Raw genomic sequence first — 26,063 nt, forward strand, 5'->3', positions numbered from 1 at the left:
AAGTTAAAATCCTACGTGATTTTCCTGTAGTTAAAGTTTCAAACAGTACGGCATTCAAAATATTTTAAAGCTTAATTATCCTATATATCCTAGGATATACCTAGGTTGATTATCCTATATATTATCCTATATTATTTCCAGATATAAATTCCTGAACAAGTAAATTTTCTCCAATGTGTCTAGTAAGGGATTAGAAAGCAGGTAAAGTGCTTACTACTATTTTTGCGTCGTTTGAGTCATCCTTATGTTATCCTTCATTGTTAAAGTTCACGTATTGTTGTTCAGACCCTCGATAAACCTAAGAACCCACCATAAAGTTAATCTTTTCAGGGTAATCCTTTTGACTTGAAGGAACCTTCTGAATCCTGTCAATATTTTGTTGTATAAATAGTTCTCACAATAGTCATTAAGTTTATTGCACGCTGTTAAAAGTAACGGAGAAAACGTTACACACAAACCATGTTGATAGAAGGATTCCTCCACTTATTCACATTTATTGACAATCACCACAACCAATGGGCATCGCGGATCGTTACCCCCACTTTTCTAACGAAAAGTGTGAACAACGAATCCGCTTTCTTCGTACCTAAAACTCATCCATAACAAGCTTTCCACCCCTATTATCCTAATCGAAGTAGGAGATCGATCTATTCGTAGAGTCGATTATTCGAATCTTAACGGGAATTTACGCACAGTAAAGTAATAATAATAATAATAATAATAATAATAATAATAATAAACACAAGGTAAATAATAATTTACTGAAAAGCTGCTCTGACATTGAAATGAAAAAAAAGGAAAAATGTACAAAAAACTCGATGACAAAAAAAAAAAAAAAAAGGAAAAAAAGAAATGAAATATGTGGATAAACATAACAGCTTTAACATGATACACCGTTTACTGATTGGGGAAAAAACAACATGGAAAGAATGTTATTGACAATTCTGCGGTCGTATAAACCAGAACACAACGGATCTGGTTGGGCAGTAGTAAAAACAGAGACAGTAAATCAGACACAACACCAATATTTTATTGAGAATGTATGATGTTTGGAATTCACGGATTACTGTTCCCTGGAAACACTATTTTCCATTTCTAATGCAACATTCGTGCTGATGGTAACGAAAAAATGTTGCACAATCCGATAAACCATGATGTAGTATCGACAATTTGTTTTCTACTCGGTATACTTCTTTGTTTCTCGTTTGTTTGATTTTTAACCTAGAAGTATATCGTGCGATTTAAAAAAGAATTATTTGAAACTATGATAATTCGCCATTTTTCTAACGAATATTTTGCTCATCAATGCGTACTATCGCGAACATAAATGAAACTCGATATTCCGTGCATATAATAGAATTAATTAACGTATATTATTTCTCGCGTCTCTTACAGAAATTATTTTCTATTTGAATTGATAAATATAAAAAATAAACAGAGAATTCAGATAACGTGCAAAGATATAGGAATAACGCTAGTACTCGTTGTAAATAATATTTAATAACCAGCTTAACGACCACTACGTATCTCTCGTAGCCTTTAATTTCAATATGAACACAATACTCGTTAAAATATGTAAAACAACGTCGAGCAAATCTCTATTTACGTTCCATTCTTTCAATTAACTTCGTGAAAATATAAATTTACAAAAGCACGCGCAATTTAAGCGCAAGATTTCACTCTACATGTATCGCGATCTCCAATTTCAATGTAAGAACGATCAAAAAAAAAAAAAAAATATCACAAAATTTCCCACTCATAACAACCTGGAATATAACGCAGACCACGCCCTTTAAAACGCTTTTTGTTCTAACCTAATATCTGTAACGGTTGCCGAGATATAAGACTCGAAAGTATTACCGGAAAAAGCGCCGAATTTCTGAATGTATCGTGACCTACTTTTTTCCCCTGCGAGTGCGTACGTCGCGAGTAACGATAGTAAAAAGTCGCTGAGTCAGCGTTCGTTGCTGACCAGCGAACAGCTGCGAAGCTTGGGATAGGTCAACGTGAGCGAGTGAGAAATTGGCGCGGGCGAGCAAGAGAGCAAAGTAAAACGAAGAAAATTACAGTTCGCTTTAAACAACGATATCTCGGTAACGGGTAGTCGTATCGACTTCAGACGAAAACGATTATGAAGACGAAGCTTTCGCGTTTCTAACCGCCATTTAATTATCTATGACGCTTTTGTGACGAATTATCGGAGTGAATATTTTTCTTATTTTTTGTTCGATTTTCCGGATAACTGTATCGAGGTCTTTGTTGTTTTGTAGCTATTGAGAATCATTTGTAAGAGTATGAAAGTTAATATTTGAGAAAGAGAGAAACGATGGTATCTATAAACGGTGACATTCATTCTTTAAATACGAACGAAAACTTTTTTTTAAATCTTTGTTTATTATATTTATTTCTTATTCTTTTGTTCGATTTTCCGGATAACTGTATCGAGTATTTGTCATTTTGTAACTATTGAGAATCATTTGTAAGAGTATGAAAGTTAATATTTGAGAAAGAAAGAAACGGTGGTATCTATAAACAATGACATTCATTCTTTAGATACGAACGAAAACTTTTTTTTTAATCTTTGTTTATTATTTTCAGGTTTGTTACTTTTTTTTTTACGAAGGAAAACTGGATATTTTTATTTTTCATTTGGTATTTGGTACTGTGGCAGCACTCGACAAACCAAATACCACCATTCGACACTAAATAATGTCGGAAGCGCAGTGAGGCGCCTTGGGTTACGAACGTTCGGAACCCGGATTCGAATCCCGGCGACCGAAGTCCGATTTTTCTTCTACGCAACTAAATTAGGAGGAAAATCAGCAATAACCCAGCAACGACATCTATAGTCAGCAACAACAACTACTATGAGCAATGTATACCACCTCAGGTATGATCATGTTGAGGTGGCCGTGAGTGATTTATAGTTGTTGGGCCTGGTCCGCTGTAATTGTCACTGGGGGCTGTAGATGTCGCTACCGGGGGTACTGCTGATTTTTCCTCCGTTTTTTGGTGCGTGGAGGTAAAATCGGATTCCGGTCGCCGGGATTCGAACCCGGGTTCCGAACGTTCGCAACCTAAGACGTTAACCACTGCGCTGCCGTCGTCCCACCATAGTTAGTGTCGAGTGGTGGTATTTGGCTTGTCGAGTGCCGCCACAATCATATTGATTTTGATGTTAGCAACGATTGGAAAGTGTTTGCAAGTAGTTTGCATGGAAATTAATATTTGAAAAATAGGAAGATAATAGTATTCGCGGAAAGTGGAATTTGTTACTGAAATTTGGGAGAACATTTCGCAGATCTATTGAAATTGGAATATAAAATAACGAGATTGCGCTTAAGTTTAATATAACGATTTTAACAGTTTAATTGACACAGCTTGTGAATGTTACACGTGCTCGTAATGTATACATAACATGACATTTGGTTTGTTAATGTCCAATATTGTTTTAATAATTAGTTATCGGGGCTTGATTGAAACGATTTGTCGACGGTAAATAGTTGACTAGCTTCGGTAATTTACTGTTCTATATACGTGTAATAATAACACACGCCATAATATCCCTTGATTCATCTACAACGATACGAATGAAAATGTTCGCGATTAATTTCGCATTATTCGTTAATTATTGATTAATTAAAAATTCAGCCTAAACTCGTAGTTGTTTCGTAGCCTCGCCGTCAAACGAGTTAACTCTTCTCTAATTTCGATGCCTTTTTCTTTTTATATCGCTAGTTCGAAATGTTTAAACTAATGGCAAAGGAGCAGAACTTAACGCACGTAACAAAAAAAAAAAAAAAAAAGAAAAAGAAAAAAATTCGCAACACGGCGGGAACCGAACGGAAACCAAAAAAGAAACGGAAAAAGCGGTGGCAACGTAAACGAAGAAGCGAGGAAAAACGAAGAAACATCAAGTATAGAAATCGTTGATCAAAGCTGCCGCTGGTTTTCCGCTAACGACCGACTCGCGACTCCAAAAAGACTGTCGGCTCTAATAAACAGTGCCAAACGATGTTTCGAAATCTTGAATGATCCATAGCAAAAAAAAAAAAAGAAAAAGAAAAGAAGAAAAAAGAGAAAAGAAAAAAGAGAAAAGAAAAGTCAAACGTCTTCTCTTAATGGAGGGAAGGAAGAAAGGAACAAAGTTAGAAGCTCAATCTGTGGCCGGCAGCGCAAATTACGAACACTCAAATTGCATGTCGGAACTTCACTCGGGGAAACGATGGTATTTCTGAAACGATGAACAGAGAAAACGTGGCTCGACACGAAAGAACGTCGGGGGTAGGGGTGGTTGTGTTGGCGTGTACGCGTCGCACTTTGAGCAACTTCAAAAGCACGTGTGAGTTTTATTAAAAAAAAAAAAAAAAAAAAAAAAGAGAGAAAAAAAGAAAAAGGAAAAGGAAAAAGCAAAGGAAGGAACTAAAAACGGAGGAAAGGAAAGTGGGAAGAGACGCGAAAAGAGGGGAAACAGAGAGAAGAAACGGATGAAGGGAAAGAAGAAGAAGAAGAAGAATCGCGGGAGGAAAGGAGATGGATAAAGAGTAAGAGAGAATGTGTGCTGGGTTGAGAGCGTGTGTACAAGGGTGACGGTTGGAAAAAGGCCGTGAACGAGCGCACGCTAGCTGCGTCTCGTGTCACGATAGAAGCGCGAGAGCCAAGGGGTCGCCGCTTTGACTTTGACGTGCAATTAAAAGTGCATTTTCCGCTCAGCAGACATTTCGCGATATTCGAAGTACCGTTGGAAAACGTTTGCCCGAACGGCCACCGACCGTGCACCGACCTGAAGTCTTCAGCCCCGTGAAAAATTTTCAGACGCGGCGTTCGACGTGGCGCACACCTGTCGCGAGACTTCACAGGCTACGCGGTGCGAGAACGCGCGCCCACGCCTCAACCTACGCTTACGAATGGTGGAAAGAGTTGTCGGAAAGCCTGGCGCAGGACGGCGTAGAGAAAGAGAGAGGGTGTACAAGAGAGAGAGAGAGAGAGAGAGAGAAAGAGGGTAAAACGAGAAGGAAAAAGGAAGAGGGTGGAAACGAGGAGGCGTAGAAGTTGCCAGCAAAGGAAAAGGTGAAAAGGGCGTCGACGAGGAGGAAGAGGAGGTGGCGGTTGGAGATGGAGGTAGGACGAAGAAACGCACTTGCCTTTGATATTTATTTTCGCGCGCGTGGCTGGCCTAAATAAGCACCTTTCCGCGGGAAACGTTCTTTCGCGCAAAGCACGAAAACCGACGGTGGGAAGAATTTTTATTTTGCGCTCTCCTTTTTTCGTTCTCTTCCTCGTTTCTCTCCTTCTTCGTTGACTCTTTTTCTTTCGCTCTCTCTCTCTCTCTCTCTCTCTCTCTCTCTCTCTCTCTCTCTCTCTCTCTCTCTCTTTGTCGACTTCTATCTTCCTTTTGCCAGTTTCCTTCTTTCTTGTCTATCTTTCCCTATTCCTTTCTTTCTAGTTTTTGTTCGAAAACGTAAAAGAGAGAGCCGATACGTGTACAGTTCATTCGCGGCCCGTACACGGCACAACTTGTTTAACATTGCTCCTTTCCGCATCGCGCAATTTTTCAACCGCACTACTTAGTCACGTTTTCCCAACGACCATCTTTCTCACGGATTCCTGGTAACGATCGTTTTGACGGGAAGCTCTCGCATGACTGCCTGTCTTTGTTTCTGACTGCCTCGTCGTGTTTTGCTCCGTTTTCACGACGCCTTTTTGTCAGGCAATCCGACGTTGAACGCGTGTTTCATCAACGACCCGGGATTAAAGCTTTCAATGGTTTTTAGCGTCTTTTGGACTTTTCCTTTTCAGCTTTTATTCCTGATATTGCGATGGGCTGAACATCGGACTCGGAATTGTGTAAAGTTATTACTGTTCGAAGGTAAGTTTAGCCGTTCGTCGAAGCGGAGATAAAACTTTCACCGGCGCGAGAATGATTTCATTTTCACAAGGTATTTTAGTAGGGAGTTCAGGTATTAATCTACTTTCTATGAGTTTCTATGAGTTCTTCGGGATTCGATGGATTTTCGGTATATTGGATTTTAGCGGTATAATTGTATCTGCGAGTTTAGTCGAGTAAATTTAATTTTCCAAGTGGAATATCATAAACATATTTCTCGCAAAAGTTTAAAATGAAAGTATTCCAACATGCGGAATACAAGTGAATGATAAAATTAGTAAATGAATATGAAAGGGTGGTCAACGAACGAAAGTAGCCGCGAATGATGTTTCGGTGTTTAGAAAGCTGGATACAACAGACAGTCGAAACAGTGAGATAGCACGTATGCATGCATGAAAATGTTCACGAAATAAATGGAAGCCGATCGAAACGGTGCAGATAAGTTTCATAGAGCTCCGCGATTTAAAACACCAATTTGAAGCACGGAAAGTTGAAAAAAAAAAGAGAAATGGTTATCGCGTGGAATATCGACGAATTGGTTTTCAGTCATTGGTTTTCAATGCTGAATTCATTCAAGATACGCTTTGATCGATCAACGACTTTCGTATGAAAGCCCTTTGCTTCGCTTTTTTTCCTTTGTGAAATGGTTTAGATGACAATTAACTTCCCTTTCGAACTGCGACAAACGGCTCGAGTTACATTCTGTCAAAATAATATCTCGCTAATTAATTCATTCAAAAGCATCGTCTGCGACGATCGTGAAAGCGTTACCAGCAAAAGAATAATTCGACGTTAATCTTTTCGCTCCGTAGAAATTAGCCGACTAATTTCGTTGAATAATTTGCTATAGAACAATGATGTAAATTTTCTTATTGGATCATATTTTATTGTAAGCTGAACAATTGATGAACATCGTTGAAGTTTATTCGTCACTGAATAAAGTCGTTAAGCATCGAATAAAATTATAATTCTTGCTCTAACATTCGTTTACTTTTCTCGATAATATCCCAATAATTTATTAAATGAACGAAAGATTGCAAAGAAAAATCACATTGATTGTTGCTAAACTAAAAATGTGAAAATAGAAGAAATCCACATTATTTATGGGTTTGTATTATGTAGTTTGTTTGTATTATTGTAAACTTCCAATTTCATTTATCTTGATACTCCATAATTATTCCAAAGCTTTTATATATATCTTTTCCTAGATTTCTTAAATTATTAAATATATTACTATACTTCAACGATTATCTATCAAATTTATAGCTATATATATACTACGAAATTACTATATAAATGGAAAATGTTTCCCGAAATTGGTTATCTCTACCAGGAAACAGAATTTTTCCAATCTAACAAAATCAAACACCATTTGTTTATTAAATCTTTAACACAAGAATCTTTAACAAGAATCTTTAACAGGAATTATCGTGTACTGGATGGAACAGCGAACGGAAATATATCGCTTTCTAACGAGACTGGAACACGTGGCGTTTTGATTTCATTCGTATTCTGTACGTTTGATTTGCTTGGAGTATGGACCGCAATTTTCCAACGATGCAGTCACGCGTGTTCGTGTCCGACACTACTTATGAGACCAATCAGTGACCCACATCGGAGGATCGAAGTGTAAATTGCCGGCTATTTCGTATTACAGTCGGAGTCTGTAAACCCACGGGACTTCCCTTCTCTAATGACTCGCGGTGTGGTTCTGTGCTAGTGATTTAATAAGTAACCATCTCTAAATTTAACGTTAAAGAGGTATCATCGTAAATCTTTCGTCGAGGGCATCGTCGATAAATGAATTAAAGAGAATTTTTATGATTTTTATTTGAAACGTTCGATGAATTATGTAGGTGTATGTTTGCAAAAAAAAAAAAGATAACTAGATAAGAAAAAAATATACGAGGTGCAACTAGAGATCTTTTAATAAATTTCATGTTTGATGTTATTTGTAATTTTCTCAAAATAGTCTTTCTAAGGATCCCTCAATTGCATATATCTTATCACTGATGAAATTTGCCAAAAAATACTTAAATATACAAAATAACTCTAATATTTAGAAAATTCATGTTATTTCAAGCGTTATTTTACACGACGTTGATTAACATTTATTTCCAAATAACGAATACTCGATTCACAGTATCGAAATTTTTTATTGTACTAAGAATTATGTTATTTTGTCTATTGTTGATTCAATCGATAGAAATATTTCATATTTATGCACTCCTTTATATTATTAAAGAAGCACCACCTATTTATTTGTCCCGAAAACAAAGAAGTAAAGATAACCTAAGAGTTTCCCCGTAACGTGAATTTTCTTCGGATTTGGCGAGTTTTAGAAGCGAGCACACGTTGCGTACCAAGTCGCGCGTCATTTCAAACACCTTGCCTTAATTAATTCACTTAGTTCCTGTGAGCAACGTCAGTCGCCAGTAAATTTAATTATACTTAAATCAAATTCTTTTGTCGAATCTTCCTTCCTGTTCGCAATAAAAGCGATAAAAGAACCGCGTAGAAAGATTTAATTATATTTCTTCACATTAACGTTAATCAACATTTAAAACGATTTACTTAAATATCTATTTATAACTATTGCACCAATTGTTACGGACAAAAAGCGAAAAATAGTTCCTCTACTCGTAAATGAAACACTCTTAGTCATTCCTTTTTTTTTTTTTTTTTTTTTATTGAACGAAATTCTAAAATGATGCTTTTCGATGGCTCGATTTACGACGAATTTTTCAATCTTCCAATATATTAACAATTTATAGAAACAATAATCTATATGCTTACCTTTTCACTAGACACAAAAAGCAAATTTCGCTCCTCGAAATGCTCTTAACGCGATGCAAAGAATCATAAAGATGCAGCGGTATAGTAGCGTTGAAACTTCGTTGGGCTAATTTAAATTAATAAGGAATGCGGAAATAGGGTTTTTAGGGGTAACACGGAGACACAAAAACGTCGCCACGAGGCATCCTACTTTTAGGGTCCTTTCGAGAGGACGATAAACCTTATTTCGGAAACAACGTAGAAAAAGTTCGGATCGTAACTTTGTAACGAGCTTACGTGAGTTTTGACGCCTGCGTTCGACCGAGGACGACGAAACGCCTCCCCTCGGAGCGGGAAAGGTGCCGAAATTTGAATAACAACGTTTACGGAACTCCTTCGACGGTGTAAAGGCACCTTGGAGAGCAATGGATATTTGTGGTAACAGATACATTATACTTTCACGCAGTCCTAAGAAACTTTTCAAGATATTCCTGGCTTCCCTTCTTTTTCCCCTTATTTCTTCGTCTTCTCTCTCTTTCTTCTTTGCACAGGTCCAACTTGGAAGCTACTGTTTGAAAGACGTTCGCAATAATTCATCTGGATGGGGCATCTATTGATTTTAGAGGACGAAGTCGATCGTCGGCCGAGATTATGCGCGATTATATTATTAGCCAGCTGCTATTTTTAGTGCAGATTTGTACAAAGTAAATCGACTGAAATCAAAATTAGTCTTTCGTTAATTAAATTATTAATTGAATAACTAATTGAAGTTATTAAACGACAGCAGTGAATTTATTATTCTGACGTAAAAGTTGAAAATTAAAAAATACGAATGATCGTTCGTATGATCTAATTGATTTGAGTCTCTATAAATGCCTACTGTACTATATAGACTGCTGCGTTTATTATCGATGATCTGCGACTTGATTCGTTTGCATTGATCTTGGAAAAAGAATATTTGAAGAGAATATTTAGAAAGTACAATTTTGAAAAATGTGTATCTTGAGGAGGTATATTTAGCTGGCTAAGGACATAGATTCATTTAGATTGTAAGTATACGTATTAAGTAAGTATATTCCCGTTGTTATTATGGGAATCGATAAAACACACAAATCCTCGTCCAAAACGGAATGATTCCGTCCACGTAAAGCAGGAGACGAGAAAAATCGTAGTCATGGTGAATAGAAGGAACACGTTCATGGCAAGAAAGTTTTGATTTATTGGCGAAATTACTATTCTTCGGGCATTCGATTCTACACTGCACCCCTAGTGTATTCCCTTGTGCTGCTGAGATGTCGGGCATCATCCGAGCTTCTTTCAGTTAACTTCACCATATGCGCGGAATAAAAAATAAGAACCCCTATGCTAATTGCGTGGAAAATACAAAAAAAGTAAAATAAAATGGAATCTTTTAATTTCAAGTTCATTCAACTTGGTATCTAACGCAGCCCTTTTTACCTGGCCCCTTGTTATCAGTTACAATCCTATAAAAGTTTCCCAGCCTTGTTTTCCGTGGGTTAATACGATCGAATAATGGTTTAAAGGTTTTCTTAATTTAATTACGTTAGTGTCAATCAACTTAGCGGCAACGAAGAAAGTGTGCGGTGTTAATTAACTTTTGCTCTGAACAGACAAGAATTTGATAGAATTCACAGGTTCGTTGGTAATGAGTATGAAAGGATAAAAAGAACTCTAAACATGGAACAAAAGCGAGAAAGGAGTAATCTATTGTTGGAATGTGTTTTTATACGAAGAATATATAGAAATTTTTGTACGAAAATTGTTAATAATATCAAAATTCCTACGCGATGACCAGTAAAATTTTTATTGGCGACAGTTCATTGTAGCGAAACGATGAATGTGCATGACAGAATTTAATAACTCGCCTTTATTTCGCGAAAATATGAAAAAGTATAAAATTTGTTGCTTGGTTGTTAATTTTTTAAAAAAATAAATCCAACAATGTGCAGCGCTTAATAAAAAGTAATGTGAAAATATGACGACCTAGGTGTAAAAACGGGCACTGCATCAAACATCCGCGTCTCTCCCACGGTATATTCAATTATATCGCTCGATATATTATTCTGTTTCCAAGAATATTTAATTTTAGATACGTGCATTATATATTCAATTTTGCACACACCTGATTATGAAATGTTTTATCGATACGAAACGTTTGCCAACATCTTACCGAAATATGTTAAATACTTTTTATTTAAACCATAAACTTAACTTTCTAAATATTAATTACATCTATTTATTTTATAGCGTGCTGTAAATCAAGTTATATAGAAATTTTATTCTTTCTTCCCTTATTTATTTCAAAAGACCACAGATCACATACTTCAGAAAGTATCAACGATATATAGTATGTATATAATTCATTGTAATTCGAAATTTCTCTGTTTGCATACTTTCTTACGAAGAAAAATTATTTTGGTAGTTAACTACCGCCCTCTTTTTTATACATTCATGGTAATTTGCTAATTTTCGAGTTAATTGAAGCTTAATTCGCGAACCTATAATTCACGGTAAAGCGTTCAGTATTTTTATGAAACATTATTACCAGCTTACTATCTTCGTAATCGCTGCTAATTAGGAAGTTCATAAGCTCCTCGGTGCTTAATTAATGAATTTCTGATACGCACAGCCTGCACGATGTCACTGACGGAAATTATTGTTAAAAATATTGTTCGTATACGAACATATATTTCCTATTTAAAGACATAAAAATTTCATATTTTATAATTAATGGGTTTCCCGATAACGTGCAGGTGACATTTCTTTTAGAAAAACAGATCTGCTGCACGAAACTTGTATCTCGTTCTGCCTGACTTAATAAATAACATTTTACCACGTCTAGGTTATTTTATGAATTAGTGAGAAGATATGAAATGTCGGTGACGAGATCAGTTTTTAATTTACTGGAAAGGATGATTTGCTCTAACCGTGGGTTGCACACGGGGACTGTATCGGAGATTCGATATCGCAGCTTCGCGCAGTTTAATTGAAACAAGATTTAAAAGGATATTGCGTAAAGTGTGAATGAAATGTAATTAGGATTTCATCCATTGTGCTTCTGCATTATGAAATGGAATTCTTGTTTAATTATTTTCTATACTCTTAGAATTGTTTTTCACTTTCCTTTGAATTTTTCAAAAATACCTGAATAAAGTTCTTAGACATCTAAAATATTTAAAACAACAAAGTGATATCGTATGTATGTGTGTGTTGCATCTGACGTGAAATATACAATTATTATCATTTCTATACAAAATATACAAAATTCTTTCAATCTTTATTCGTGCGAAATAAAGTGATATTCATTTTTTTTAACGTTACTTGAGAACTGTATTAAATGTGTTAATATCCTGTATGCCATCAAAATCGAGATGCGTTCATATAATTTTTTCCACCTATGTTAGTCAACAATAGTTTTTGAGCTTTTGTTATCACAGTCTCGCTAACGGTTTAAAAAACAAAAACACTTTCGATGTTTTAAACATGAGTTTATGGAAAAATTGAAAGAAAGAATGATTGCTTCATCTGTCTCTCAAACTTAAAGATCCTTTTAATAGGAGGAAAAAGCGATTGTACCAAATATGATTCAAAGAAAGTATCAGCGTCGATAGATATGCTGTCATTTTCATGCTGCCTTTCATCGTTCCAAAACTGCCGTTGTCAATAAATCACAAACATACCATTCGCTTGGATTTTTGACATTTTCAATTAAAAGTTAAAACGATACATTCAATTTTTTATTTTTTTCTCTTTCTTTTTTTTGTATTTGATCCTGTATCCTGTCAATATTATGACCTCGATCAAAAATATCCCTGCCAATTTTTCGCAAGCAGAAAGAAAAAGCACATGGTTATCGATACACTGTTTGTAAAATAACGTGCATCAAACATTTCGAGGAAACATGTTACGTTCGAATCCGTGTCGATTGAAACAATCCGCCAGGAATATTTTGTGAAATAAAATATGAGCTAACTGACGAGAAATAAGACAATGTTCGTAGGTCACAAATTCAAGTTAGAAATTTGTGAATTTTATTCTCTGCAATTACGTGTTGCCGTGTTCATTTAAATGCTTCAAGTAGTATTGTACCTACTACACATATACAGATATGTATGTATACAGAGTATAAAATAAAATGAAATAAAGTGAAATAAAATAAAATGAAATGAAATGAAATAAAATAAAATTAAATTAAAGTTAAATGAAACGTCGAACATAATTTTTGTATTTGTAATTTTGGACATGTAACAGTGTCCGTAATATCAATGATAATTGTATCTGTTAAAATAGAGAAGTTATATTTAACTTATGTACAATGTACATGTTCTGCTTCCTTAAAATCTCTAATACCGAAATCTGAAATCGACAGATCTGTGACTTCATTAATTTATATTAGTAGTTTGAGGCAGTAACAACTGCTTTATCATAATTCACCGGCACATCTGTGCACGAAATTAATATTCAAATAATATCGAAGTATAATAATACTGAAATATTAATATGACATTAATACAATAATATTAATGCAATGTTAATCCAGTATACGAATATTAACATAATAACATTCAAATAATACTAATAATGTCAGTGAAATAATGCGTCAAATAGATTTTCACTTAACAAACAGAATTCTTATAAATCTCGGGCGATAATAAAATAAAATAAACAAGAATTTACACGTAACTCGTATATCTGTACTTTGCCTCGACAAAGTCTCACGCTGCAGATCCGGAAGCGTTGCAAATCTCTTTTCATGATTCAGGACCATTGCGTTTGACTTTGTACAAATGTTTAACCGATCTTTTTCTCTTTTTGGCCAACGAAACGTTAACTAATGTGGCGTATCGTGGACGGGTTAGACAAAGAAAAAAGAAACGCCTCGGTTTAAAATATTCGAATCATTTTTCTTCGTTTTTTAATTGCGCCACCCCTATCGGAATGTCGGAGTTCAGTAAAAACTGTTCGTTCTTTTACCCTTTGCCGCATTGTTCACTGAACTTTAAACATCGAATTGATTGATTACTGCACTTTAAAAAGATTCTCTTTCGGCCCAATGCGTTTATACGGTGTATTTCACAGAAGCTCGGGTGCGATGGACAAAAATTCGGCCGATCCACTTGACCAAACGGCCACCCGTAATTATTCGTTTTCGTAATTTGATACAGAGAAATGATTTATCACTGGAAATGATTTATTGTACGCCGGCCGAACAACCAGACGATGAGATAAAATATTGCAAAAAGCTCGTCCATTTCCCTATTAATGCAACATTGCGCGGCAAATGTTTCTTTTTAAATGTTTGTCGATATTACCATGTTTCTGCCACTGCAGACCGCATTTCAGACACAAATGGCTTCTTCCTATTTTTTAGAATGTCAAATTGACTAACAACTTTGAAGAAATTTCCAGGAAATTAATTAAAAATATTTATGTAGGAAGTGTATATTAGGTATATTTGTCGTTACAGGATAAGTAACATGTATCTTAATGAAAGAGAAAATTTTTAATTAAAAATATTTTAATTGAAGAAACATCTGGTCATTGAGAATGAAAATAAAAAATTATATATATCGAAAATTGGATCCTTTGCTATCTGTAACTTCACGAGTCCTTTTTTAAAAAATTCTTCAGTTAGAATTTCTTAGTCTACGAATAAAATTCTTACGAAAAGAAATTTTCAGACAACGAGTAGAACGAGACGGGTAAGTCAGACTCGGGTAAGTCAGTTTCATCAGGTCGATTCAAAAAACCACATTCTACGCCTATTTTCGACGGCGTGACGAATCTCGACGAATGATAGGACAAAGCAACAGACATTTTATCAACGTTACAACGCCGTTAGAAAAGTTGGCATGGAGTATCGCAAGTTGCTAGTTACGCCATTGTAACCGACCTCGCGTGACGTGGTACCCGGAAATTAAATCAACCCAGTTCAAACAAAGGTACACGGCGAAGTATCTTCGAAAGTTTCGCGCCGGAACTTTAAACGTCGCGGGACTCTGGCGGCGGTTCGAGCACTTCATAACCGGCGCGGATGAATGAAGCGTAAATAGGATTGGTGAAACGACTTCACACAGATTGCGTAACAATTTTCCTCGAAAGGATTAAGTTATCGCGAAAGTGTCGAAAATACTCAACATCAGAGCTTAACGTCATAATTTTATAATTTGTACCATTTATATATTATGAAGCAATTTGCATATTTCGATATAACGTACTACCTGGATGCTCATCTAAAATAGGATTCGAAGCTGTTGAAGTTTACTCGGCATTATTAAATCAAGAACAATAATATAAAAATGTTTAAGAAGGCAATAACTTGTAATGTAATAGCTGGTCGTGATATCTAATGTTATATGTGGAAGATATAAAATAAAGAAAAGAATTGTAGAAGAATCTTCTGATATATTCATTCAATTACGAGACAAACTTTTATCGTCGGATAATTTTCATCGATCTTAGGAAAGACATGTTTAAGAATACGATATATCCAGTCACGTTGAATATTTCAAATATCATGCAAAAGATTTAATGAATTTGTAGAAACTATAGTATTACCAGCTACTGTAAACATGTATATTTACAAATGAATAGTGGTTTCGCGGATTTCAATCATCACGAGATTGCGTTTCCTAATTTCCTCCTAAACTCCTTATTTTTCTGGCTCTTAGTTCACAGTTGTTCCGTGCACCTATCTTATCCCGATCCTCGCGACGTATCCTTCCTGTTGCGTGTCAGGTTATCATGTTCCTAGCCTTTAGAAAAGCCGAGATTGCTACGCTGACAGAGGCCTCCAGCCGATTATCCAGCGATGTATGTACGTTACCAGCGATCACGGCAACAACTCGGCACGGACGTTCGCGATTTCATCTATCCCTATTTTTACCAGGAACTGTGCCAACGAGTCGTCGAAATGATCACGTTGAAATCGTATCAACAAACATACTATCACCACGTGTGTCGATTATGCAGACTATCGGATATCAAATCAGACATTATCATAAAAGTTAAATAGCAGTGATGTTTAAAGGATGTCTATCACGTGTCTGATATTCAACGAGGACATTGATCAGTTTTACAAAGACATCCTTGTAGATTCAAAAACATTTCACGATAAATAAAGAGGAAGATTTTTCGTGTATAAACATACATACGTATCTTTTCACTTTTTTCACTATTTTCCATAGACACGTATCGTTGTACAGTAAATATATCCCAGTAATAAATTTCCCAAGAGTTTTTGTACATTTTCTTAACTTTTAAAGTAGAATAAACAACAGTGTTAAGAAGTTTTTACGCAGAAATATACGTACTTCGTCTTTGTGGCCTTTCTTTTCGTTATTTTTTTATGCATACGTATTACTATGCAACGAATGCATTTTAATATCAATTCTATTTAACATCCAGTGACGCAATCGTTTCAGCGCGCAGTCTCTCGCAAAATCGGTATCGATTTTCCTAACTACGAACGAAACCTCGTAGATTCTGATTTTGCTGTTAGATAAAAGTCAGAACGGTATTCTCGATATGATTCGATCAGAAAGGCTGGTTATTTTAGGCAGAAGGCCGGATCAACAAAACTGTTTCGTGTCTCTGCTAAAAACTCTCTATCTTCCGCAACACGATACCATGTTATGTTTATAATGTATCAGAGTTGTGCATTTGTCAACAATTTAAAAGTTAACTGAAAATGGCCGAAATATTTATTTTAATTCCGTATTACAAATCTAGTCACTGGCGTAAATATTTTCGTTTCATTATCGTAACTTTCGCAGGAATAATTTATAATTACCGACGTGAAGTATAACGTTATGGAATTGTGACACGCGGCATGTAACAATTCTCGATATTTATTAATTTTTGTTTCATTTGTATTTTACAAAGTACGAAAATATTGAATTTGTTTTGTCCCAATGTCACTCTGCAATTCACAATATTTCTAAATGGAAACAATTTGCATAACACAGAGATTAAAAATAATTTGGGAAATATTCAAATATTCCTAGCATAAAACGGGAGTAAATATTGTGTAAATATGAAAGCATTTGATTATCGAAACATCTGAAAAAGGCAATGCAATGAAAAACAAAAAGAGACGATATTTTCAAAATATTTAACTATTTCAAATTGTTTACCTTTTATTCGATCTTCCATTATTACGAATTTTTTCGATATGTTACACGTCGGTTTTCGCTGGAACAACAGGCCAAGGAAATATACTACTCGAAAGTAAATGTTGTTAAGGGTTGTATTCGTCCCTTCTATTGTCTCGTGCCCTCGTCGAGGAAATACAGTTTTGTTCCAAAAGAACTCGATGCACTTACCTCTGAAAAGAAGAAATAAAGGATCTGACAATTCATTGAACAATTCTGTCCAAATCGTGTTATGCTTCTATACCAGCTTCTCCTTGTTTCTTATATTTTGATATAACTCAAAATGTGCATCAAATTATATTCAAAAATGTAATAATAATTCCTCGTTAATATCGCATAATTAATTCAGCGAATGTGAAATTCACGCTTTAATTACTATTTGTAAAAAGAAGACATCGATTGTCATAATTGTGGCAAATAACATAGTCATTGACCTATTACGAAACTTCATTTTTTCGGCTACTTTTAAAAGACTTACTTTGACTATTTTTATCTTTGACTTCAACACGTCCTCTCAATTGTACAAACACATATATATATTAAAATACTTCTATTTTGTCATCAACTAGCACGGAAAGTAGGACATCGACAAAAATAGGCGCATCGCGTCTTTCTTCCTGCGGTTTGCGAATAATAAAATACAGTAGTAACGATAATGATAATAAAATTTGAAATTATGAAATATTATTTAAAATCCAATGTGTCAGTTTCAATGGAAAAAGATTCGTCTAGCTGTATCGAACAGTTAAAGTGTGAAATAAAGTTTCGTTTTCAAGGAACTTATACATAAAAGTAAATGCCGCGTAGAGCCAACGAGAAAACACAATGTTCTTGTACAACGACGCGACGTCCTTTCTGACACGCTACAATTAACAGATATTCAGAGATCTTTTGCACCGGTGGAAAGACTCACCGCGTCATTACCTAGACAGAGTAATTAGCATGACGGGAGTACGAACGTATAGACGGACTCTGTTCAAGCGATACCTGCTATGCAGGTTGCATATATATAGGTACAATCAGGTTGCACGTTGGCAGACATGGTTGCGTGCGGAAAACGCGGCGTTTAGGGAAAAGTTTCTTGAGGTATCGTTGAGCCGCGTTTTGACCATATTCTCGGTCGACGCTACGTAATTAAAAGCTTTCTTACATCAAAGGAAATTATTGCCCGCTCGAACGTGCGCGCAAGTCGTACGCGCGCGAGGTGCAAAGGAACTCGAGTGGTTGAATTCGACGAGACGGTCGCGGTGGTGCGAATTTAAATTAACATTAAACACGGACGCGGTGGGATGACAAGAAGCATATGTGCACCCGCGAGTTTCATTCCGCCCGAGCTGATAGTGCGAGGGCTAATTGTAACGTCGAGCGGAGATTGCCGTTGGAATTTAATTTGTCCGGCGAATTACGCAAAAATGTTTGGTGCTTCGTTCCTGGAGATCATTAATCTTTAAGTTTCTTTTATTTCTAAATTGTCTAACATTATTCTGTTCATTACATATGACAAATAATACGCGTCGACATGGAAAAATGTAAAGATTATTTTCCAATGGACTATATTGCACGATGCTTATTATACAATAATTTCATATAATAATAACATAATGATAATTGTGTGTAATTCTATGATCAATTTTTTTATGAAATTAACATTCTATTTCATTCTATTCGTAGTATAATAAATATGCGGTCATACGACGAAAAGATAAGAATGAGAGAGTATGTTAAACTGCTTCTTGCTTATCGTAACTTTTTATCTTTTACCGATAGATTTTTTAATACTCGTTTGATAGAAAAATAGCTATATATATAAATACATGAGGTTTTCCTTTCAAAAGCTGTTTTCTAATTAATATTCAACTTATTTTGTTCTATGGATTACTTTATTCAATATTTAACGTTCTCGTCAGAAATATTTTATACCGATCGCAATTATTCTTTCGACTTATAATCAGTGAAAACTAATTACGTGGTCAAAAAGTTCGCAACATTTCTTTGGTATGAATTATTCCGAGAACAATTACGAATAAGCATTTTGCACAGAAACTAAAGTGATAAAAGTAAAACTGCCCAACATCCAATGGCGAACTATCGTTTGAATTGGTAGAATTTGCAGGAAAGTTTTATTCAGCCGTGATTCGGTACTTTAATGCGCTGTTTAGTACGAATTTCGCAACAGGATAATTTGCCGATGCGAGTATCGAGAATCGTTATTGCACGAAGAAACCTTATTTGCGCCCCTAGTGAGTCTCTTATCTACCGGATATGACACACCTCGCAGCTTCCATCTCTTTCATAAACTTTTGATCGAAACGGCGCCCACTTGAGAGAAAATTGAAATAGGATCGAAACGAGAAATTTCTTATGCAGTTCGATAAAATTATTTCTTTCTTTTTTATTTTATACGAAAACGTCTTTAAAAAAAAAAGAAAACATTAAATTGTATATGCTTCGAGATTACTGTTACAGTTATCTTTAAAAATATTAGATCCCTTGATTTTTGTAGCTTATTGTAGCAATATGATTGTAAATTTAAATAACTCGTGTTTCTGTATTAAGAAATACAAATTACACAAATAACTCAATATTTGCCTTGTCGCGGAATTTATATCGATTTCCTATTGATCGATTATGATTTGTATTTTTAGTAGTTTCCAATAGTACAACCATGTATTACCAACGTTACGACACTGCTATTTTATTAGTGGTGCCTCGATATTGGTTCGTGCTCTGTTTTGCGATGTCGAAGGTTTTCTGCTGGTCTACAATAATTTTGCTTAGATTGCAGTTGCTTCGCCACTATCTCCGACTTTATTCTCGAAATTAATCAAACGCAATTATGTTCCAGCGCGAAGTTTATTGAGGAACGCCGGATAGGATGTTTTAGACATATTTATTCTGCATATTGATTCTACGTAAAATTGTATAAAAAATCCAATAGGTATCGAATTCTTGTAAATTAAGATGCAATAAATATAGAGATAAATAATTAAAAGTATATTGCAATCGTGAATCATGTGAATCCAATACCTCATACTTCGAGCAATCAAATAACTTAATTATACAAAGATGAATATTAATCCGAACAATTGTCGATATCTTTGCGTAGAACGGAAAACAAGGTTTCATGAATTTCATTTAATTATATCGAACCCTATTATACAAATGGTCCGTGATTAAAAAAGTTTTGCAATATTGCAATCTATTCGATATCAAAGAGACCAGATCTTCGAAGCGTAGTATCTAGTTGAAAGGGGAAAAATTTCTATTTAAACGATTAAACCTTCGATAAAATCCACTTTTCATTTTGTATAAAAATAGAATTTATAACTTTAAAACTAGAAAATTAATTTCTCATAAAAGTATATAGAATCAAATTACGAGAGTTTAACAAATTAAAGAACATAATCCTCGAAAGTAACATTAAATACCCAATTACATTGCCAAAGAAGATAGAACACGCAACTTTACTTCCTTCTTACTTTCTTCTCGATTTACAACTATATCTTTTATTGTATGTATTACAATAACGAAAAGTCTGTTTTCTTAGAAATTCTAATCTTTCCACCGGTTCCTTTTCAACGATTCTCTCAAGACAAGAGACGAACACACTGATTCTATTGTCACAATGCTCTAAACTTTGCAGAAGTTCTTGCGCAACTTCCCAGCGAGCAAAAGATATCTATAATTCAGGAAGGAAGCATTTCTGAATCTCCACCCGCGAAAGCCGAGATTTCCTTCCCGTGTAACGAATCTTCACGGCTAACACCATTTTAGAAGCAACCTGTACAATCGAAAAGAATGCAATACAATCCTCGTCGTGCTGTGCGCTTAATATGAACGTTTACGGTGGTTTTGCGGTTAAACGTATCAGTTTGCCGAAACCATTAATAACATGATTCGCCAACGCCTGGAAATCAATAATACCGCAACCTCGTCGTACGCTCAACGCGAAGCAAAAGATTCGAGGATCATTCCTCCGAATCTTTGTCGAAAGATTTCCTCTGTCTCGATTCCAAACTCCTCTTGAACAAAAGTAACATTCTTTTTTTTCTGTTCTGCTATTCGACGATGTAAGTTATCGTTGGAAAACCCAGACGAAGTAGAAGGAGAAAACGTAGGTACTCGAAATTTGAAGAATATTTGAAGCGAACGTCGCGAAAGTTTCGATCGATCGACTTCGAGAGTGAACGTTCCGAAGCGAAATGCACAACAGTTGAATGTTCGTTACTGGACGCGTGGGCTCGAGACCTCCGTTGATTTGTTTCAGAAATATCGACACTGCGTATTTGCTAACGAACCTCCCTCGGCCGAACAATGAGCTGATTTCGTCAGCTATTGTGAGCTTAACTTCGGTAAAACACACTTCATTGTTTCGAGCATCGTTGAAATATCGACGCCGCGGACGGAAGCACGCGACACACGGGCTGTCCTAACAATTGATTTCATTACCAACGAATCGGCACGCGATCGTCATCCCTCGTTCCAACTGTTTACTCGTTATACATTCAAAACATTTATTTTAATAGACGAAGTTTGGTCAGACGAGGTACGCGCAAGGACGAAATCACACAACGCACAAAAAGCTCGAGACAGGGAAATCGTTATAGACGAAGGTATCGATTCGTTGGATTCACGTTGTCGTTCTTCCTGAAGTTCTGACATTTCGGTAACCTTTAAATTTTAAAGATCGAGCCCCTGTTTAAATTACACCGCAATAGTACTTGACGTAAAAGGGAGTTCAAATAAAAGCGACAAGTTTGTACAAAGGTTTTTTAGAAGAATGGATGCCAGTGACAATTGTCAACATAGAGTTGAACTGCATTTGGTAAAATTATAAAGAGAACGCATAAAGTTTGCTTGGACCCCTGTTTACAAAGTTACTATTTCCTGTTTCTATTATGTTCATTCATATCTTTTCTGCAGCCTTCTATTCACATTTATTGAAACTTTAGTAGCGAAAAAGGGAAGAAAAATATATTATAAAATATAAAACCGCGCGGCAGAGCATTATTCTCGCGGAAGCACAACCGGGACTCATGTAATGCCATGATTACGGTTAGAAAGTTAAACTTTTAATTGTTCCAACTTTCCGTTAACCCACAAAACCTGCTTCTTGACGTTTTGAAAAAAGGTAGCAAACAAATTGTCTCATTGAAACGCCGTAATTGCCTAAAGAAATCCGGAACTGTCGGTTATACGTTTCAACGTGCTGTAAAAACTCACTCGAATTCGTTGCTGTGAAAAACAACTCGTCGCAGAGACAGGACTTTCTTAAAAAATAACACACGAATATCCATCGTGGATCAGGATCATTGTTTAAAATCAGATGGTACAAAACGACGGACCTGAAATTGGCTCTTCAACTTATCCACCAATGAAGTATTCATCCCATCCGGATAAATTGTAATCATGTAACGAGCGACACGCGACTAGCCATTAGGATTGACACACGGACAAGTACGTTCCCGGCATGAAATTGACTTGGCACCGTGGAAAATGGAATCGACGTTCACGCGCCAGGGTTAATATAATGCAAATGAAAAGCATACTCTTATTTATCGACTTTTGTCAGTCGAACGGTATTGCGTCCCGAGTTCGCGAAGGCAATGGCTCACGATAAGACTCCGCTAACAATGATCAACGGACGTGGCGCGGAAGTAAAATATCGTGCATACCGATCGTCTTCCCGTTTCGACCATTTGTAACCTTTACCGTAGATCAATTCGCCCGGGTGAATATCATTCCCGGGAGGTATAAAAGATAGTGAACGCGGGAGATCGGAAATAAATAGCCTTTAAAGGCGGCTATACTCTCAGACGTAGGGTATCAGCCAGCGTCAAAGCTCAAATGTCAAGCGGTCGAGCTTGTAGCCACCCCTCACCGTTGTTTTCTTCAGCTTGGGGGGACATGTTTTGTAAATCTGCTTTGTTCTTTTGCGACTGACTTTCTCTGAGAGTCGTGTGATCTTTAGACGTCACAGTATATATATTGTTTTCGATATCATCTCTATATTATTTTTAAAACTCTGTATACAATCAGGTAAATAACGTTGTTTCAAGGAAACATGATTCGTACAAATTGGTTTTCGTTGAAAGTATTGGATTATCCGGAAAGCTTGTCGATTCACAATTCGATTTTTAAGTAAATAAAAAAGCTATACAACCGAGATTGATCGAATACTCGATGGGCGGATAATACTTTTGATTCAATATAATGATATAGATATTATGTATTAATTAAATTCTAGATGTCGATTCTCATATTGACTTATTAAATATACACGAACGAAGACCGGAAAGTTGGGAATTTTATGCTTGTTAAATCATTTATTTGTTTGTGGAAATCGTACAGAAAATTCAATAAATCTGACATAAGGAAAGACAGACTTGGGCTATATCTAGGAATAAAATGTTCCAAAAAGTAAACATTTTATTTGGAACGATGGACATATATATTTTTCTCGATAAAAGACGATTCCATTCTCTTTGTAATCACTTGAAATAATTTAATATTTTCCTACAAACCATAGGGATAACAATTCAAAGTACCCAGGGACATAACGTATGTGGGATAATGCAAAGTGGCGACGCCAGGAAACAGAAGCATCGACGCGATACGCGTGCCGCGATTTCGATTAAACGCGTTATGAAGTAGAAAGAATTCGGTGGGAGGCATGAAAGAAGCGGGATCGTTTTGATGAAAAGGAAAAATAAGCAAGAACGAGCGGGGACGAATCCGCGAGAAGCGGTAAAGAGCTGTCAGCGTCAGGATTCGCGTAGGAAATACCCCGAGCATTGAACGAGAATGACAAATTCGTCAATACCGTTCTTGCGTCGACAATCGGGTTCTCCAAATTCTTTATTTTTAAGTATTCCGCTTTTCATTCGAAGCGAGACGCTCTTGAAAGCTTGTCACCGAGAGGATCTTGAAATTTAAGCGGAATCGTCGTCGATCCCATCGTACATAGTGCACCGTCATTTTCCTATATAGTATAGAACGTTCCGACGTTACGTCTATAGACTGCCACGATTATTTCGATATTGTCAAACCGCATGAATAGAAACGAATGAAGATAAAAGAAGAATGTAACCTGCGTGCATTGACCCCGAATGGCACGAAAATACCGTTCGTAAATTGCAAAAAGTATCAACGAACCGGTAATGGATGCGCGCGAATGTTCTAACCGTGGAATTCGCTGGTTTTACAATCCCGAAATGCTCGTAGCGTGGGTTAAAATCGACGCTATATTAAAGACCCTTTAACAACGAAATAGTACTCGAACAAAATGACAGAGAAGTGGCTGCTCTGCAAAAATACAATGTGTCTAACTGGTGCAAACTCTGAGGGATATCTATATTATTTTGTGCACTTCGTAGGTATCCTCTTTCTCTAGCGCGTGTCTGCTCTATAGCAGAGCGTGAATACGTTTTAGAAATAATGGAGTTTCGTCCCGATAAAAATCGAGGATAGTTTCGACGACTATAGGCCAATCAACAGTTGTCTGGAGGTTACTTTCGAAAACATAATACGCGTTATTTGGCGTGAACATTCAAAAGTATAATATATTTGCGCCTTTTTTTTTTATTAAAAAAGAAGAACACGGGGGCAAAGATGCAATGATGAATTTTTAAATTTTGAAATCGAACGAATATAAATATATCATAGTCGGAAAGTTATATATTGTTGAGGACAAGATAAGATTTTATAAAATATTTTTGATTTTGATTTATTTATTTTCAGCTTTTAAATTCTCATGCGAAATAGATCATACGTTGCGGAATTACCATTCTTCATAGTTTACTTTTGGTGATAGCATTGGAAATAAATTAAACATTGAATACATTTGTGCATCAATAATCAGAAATTTATGGTATCTAAAGGGGTCGATCAGCTGACAAATTGGAATAACTGCTTTCCGCACATTGTACTATTGATTACATCGTGAAAGCCTCGCGGATTGAATACAATTTTCGTGGAATTCAAGCAATAAATTTTTCTTTCGCGAAAAAGAAAAACGTACTGCATATGTCTTAAATAAATTTTTAACGTGTAACGTTAAATATGCTTCAACCATTATCGATTTTTATACCGTAAAGATTATAAAGAATAGATAAAAGGGAAAGACTGGAGGATAAATAAGACTTTACCTAAATTAAGCATCTTTTAAAGTAGAATATAATGAGCTTATAGAACACTTATCAAACACCCTTCATATCGATTATGGGTTAAATATTGACAACTAATCTATAATTATAGATGAGCTTTGGAGAAGAGAAAGAACGTCAAAAAGAAAAGAAACATTTGCATCGTCTTATTTGGCAAAGTTAAAGGTATTGTGGCGGCACTCGACAAGCTAAATACCACCACTCGACACTAACTATGGTGGGTCGACGGCAGCGCAGTGGTTAACGTCTTAGATTGAACCCCTCCTCACCCCTCCCAGTCCATCCCCTCCCAGCCCCTCCCTAATAGGCTAGCGAACTGTCCTGTTTTTGCGTCCAGGCTTTCAGGACATAAATTAAAATATCGTACATAAGCACAGCGCAACAGCGGCTTAATTTTATCTTATTTAACAATAATCTTAAAAAAAAAAAAAAATAAAAAGAGAAAAGAATGTAATAATGCATGGCTACGTCGTACCGTCGCGTATCGGTACTTTTGCCTGTACCACCCTACAATTAGAATTCAGCGTTTATTCTGGAAAAAAAATCATGTAAAAAAAAATATGTAAAAAACCTGGAATTAATAAACAAAGTTAAAAAAAAAAAAAAATTAAAAAAAAAAGTCTTAGATTGCGAATGTTCGGAACCCGGGTTTGAATCCCAGCGACCGGAGTCCGATTTTACTTCCACGCACCAAAAAAAACGGAGGAAAAATCAGCAGTCCCCGGCAGCGACATCTACAACAGCCCCTAGCGACAATTACTCCGGACGAGGCCCAGCAATCACAACTATCACGTCCAATATAACACACACGGCACACTTCAGTATTTAATAATCATATCCAGCATCATATAGAATCATATATGTCAAATAACGTTACGCTAAATAAACTACAATACAGCAATTACAAAGTAATAAAAACCACTGTCATCCTTCCACGCTTTCACAAAAGCAGACGATTAGAAACCCTCGTAAATTAGCGGGGACGATCTCCAGTAACCGCGAAACTGTGCGAATTCAACGGATCTATTATCGTCTGCCTTAACATAGTAATTATACCGTAAG

At 35.9% G+C, this 26,063-nt stretch overlaps 1 protein-coding gene across 1 annotated transcript in view; it reads right to left on the bottom strand.

The window, feature by feature from the left end:
• LOC126917035 (hemicentin-1) overlaps window positions 1-26,063 on the bottom strand; it is a 644,265-nt gene that overhangs the window by 480,887 nt on the left and 137,315 nt on the right. The window lies entirely within an intron of this gene.

The sequence above is a fragment of the Bombus affinis genome, chromosome 6, assembly GCF_024516045.1.
Source record: "Bombus affinis isolate iyBomAffi1 chromosome 6, iyBomAffi1.2, whole genome shotgun sequence".
Lineage (NCBI taxonomy): Eukaryota > Metazoa > Arthropoda > Insecta > Hymenoptera > Apidae > Bombus > Bombus affinis.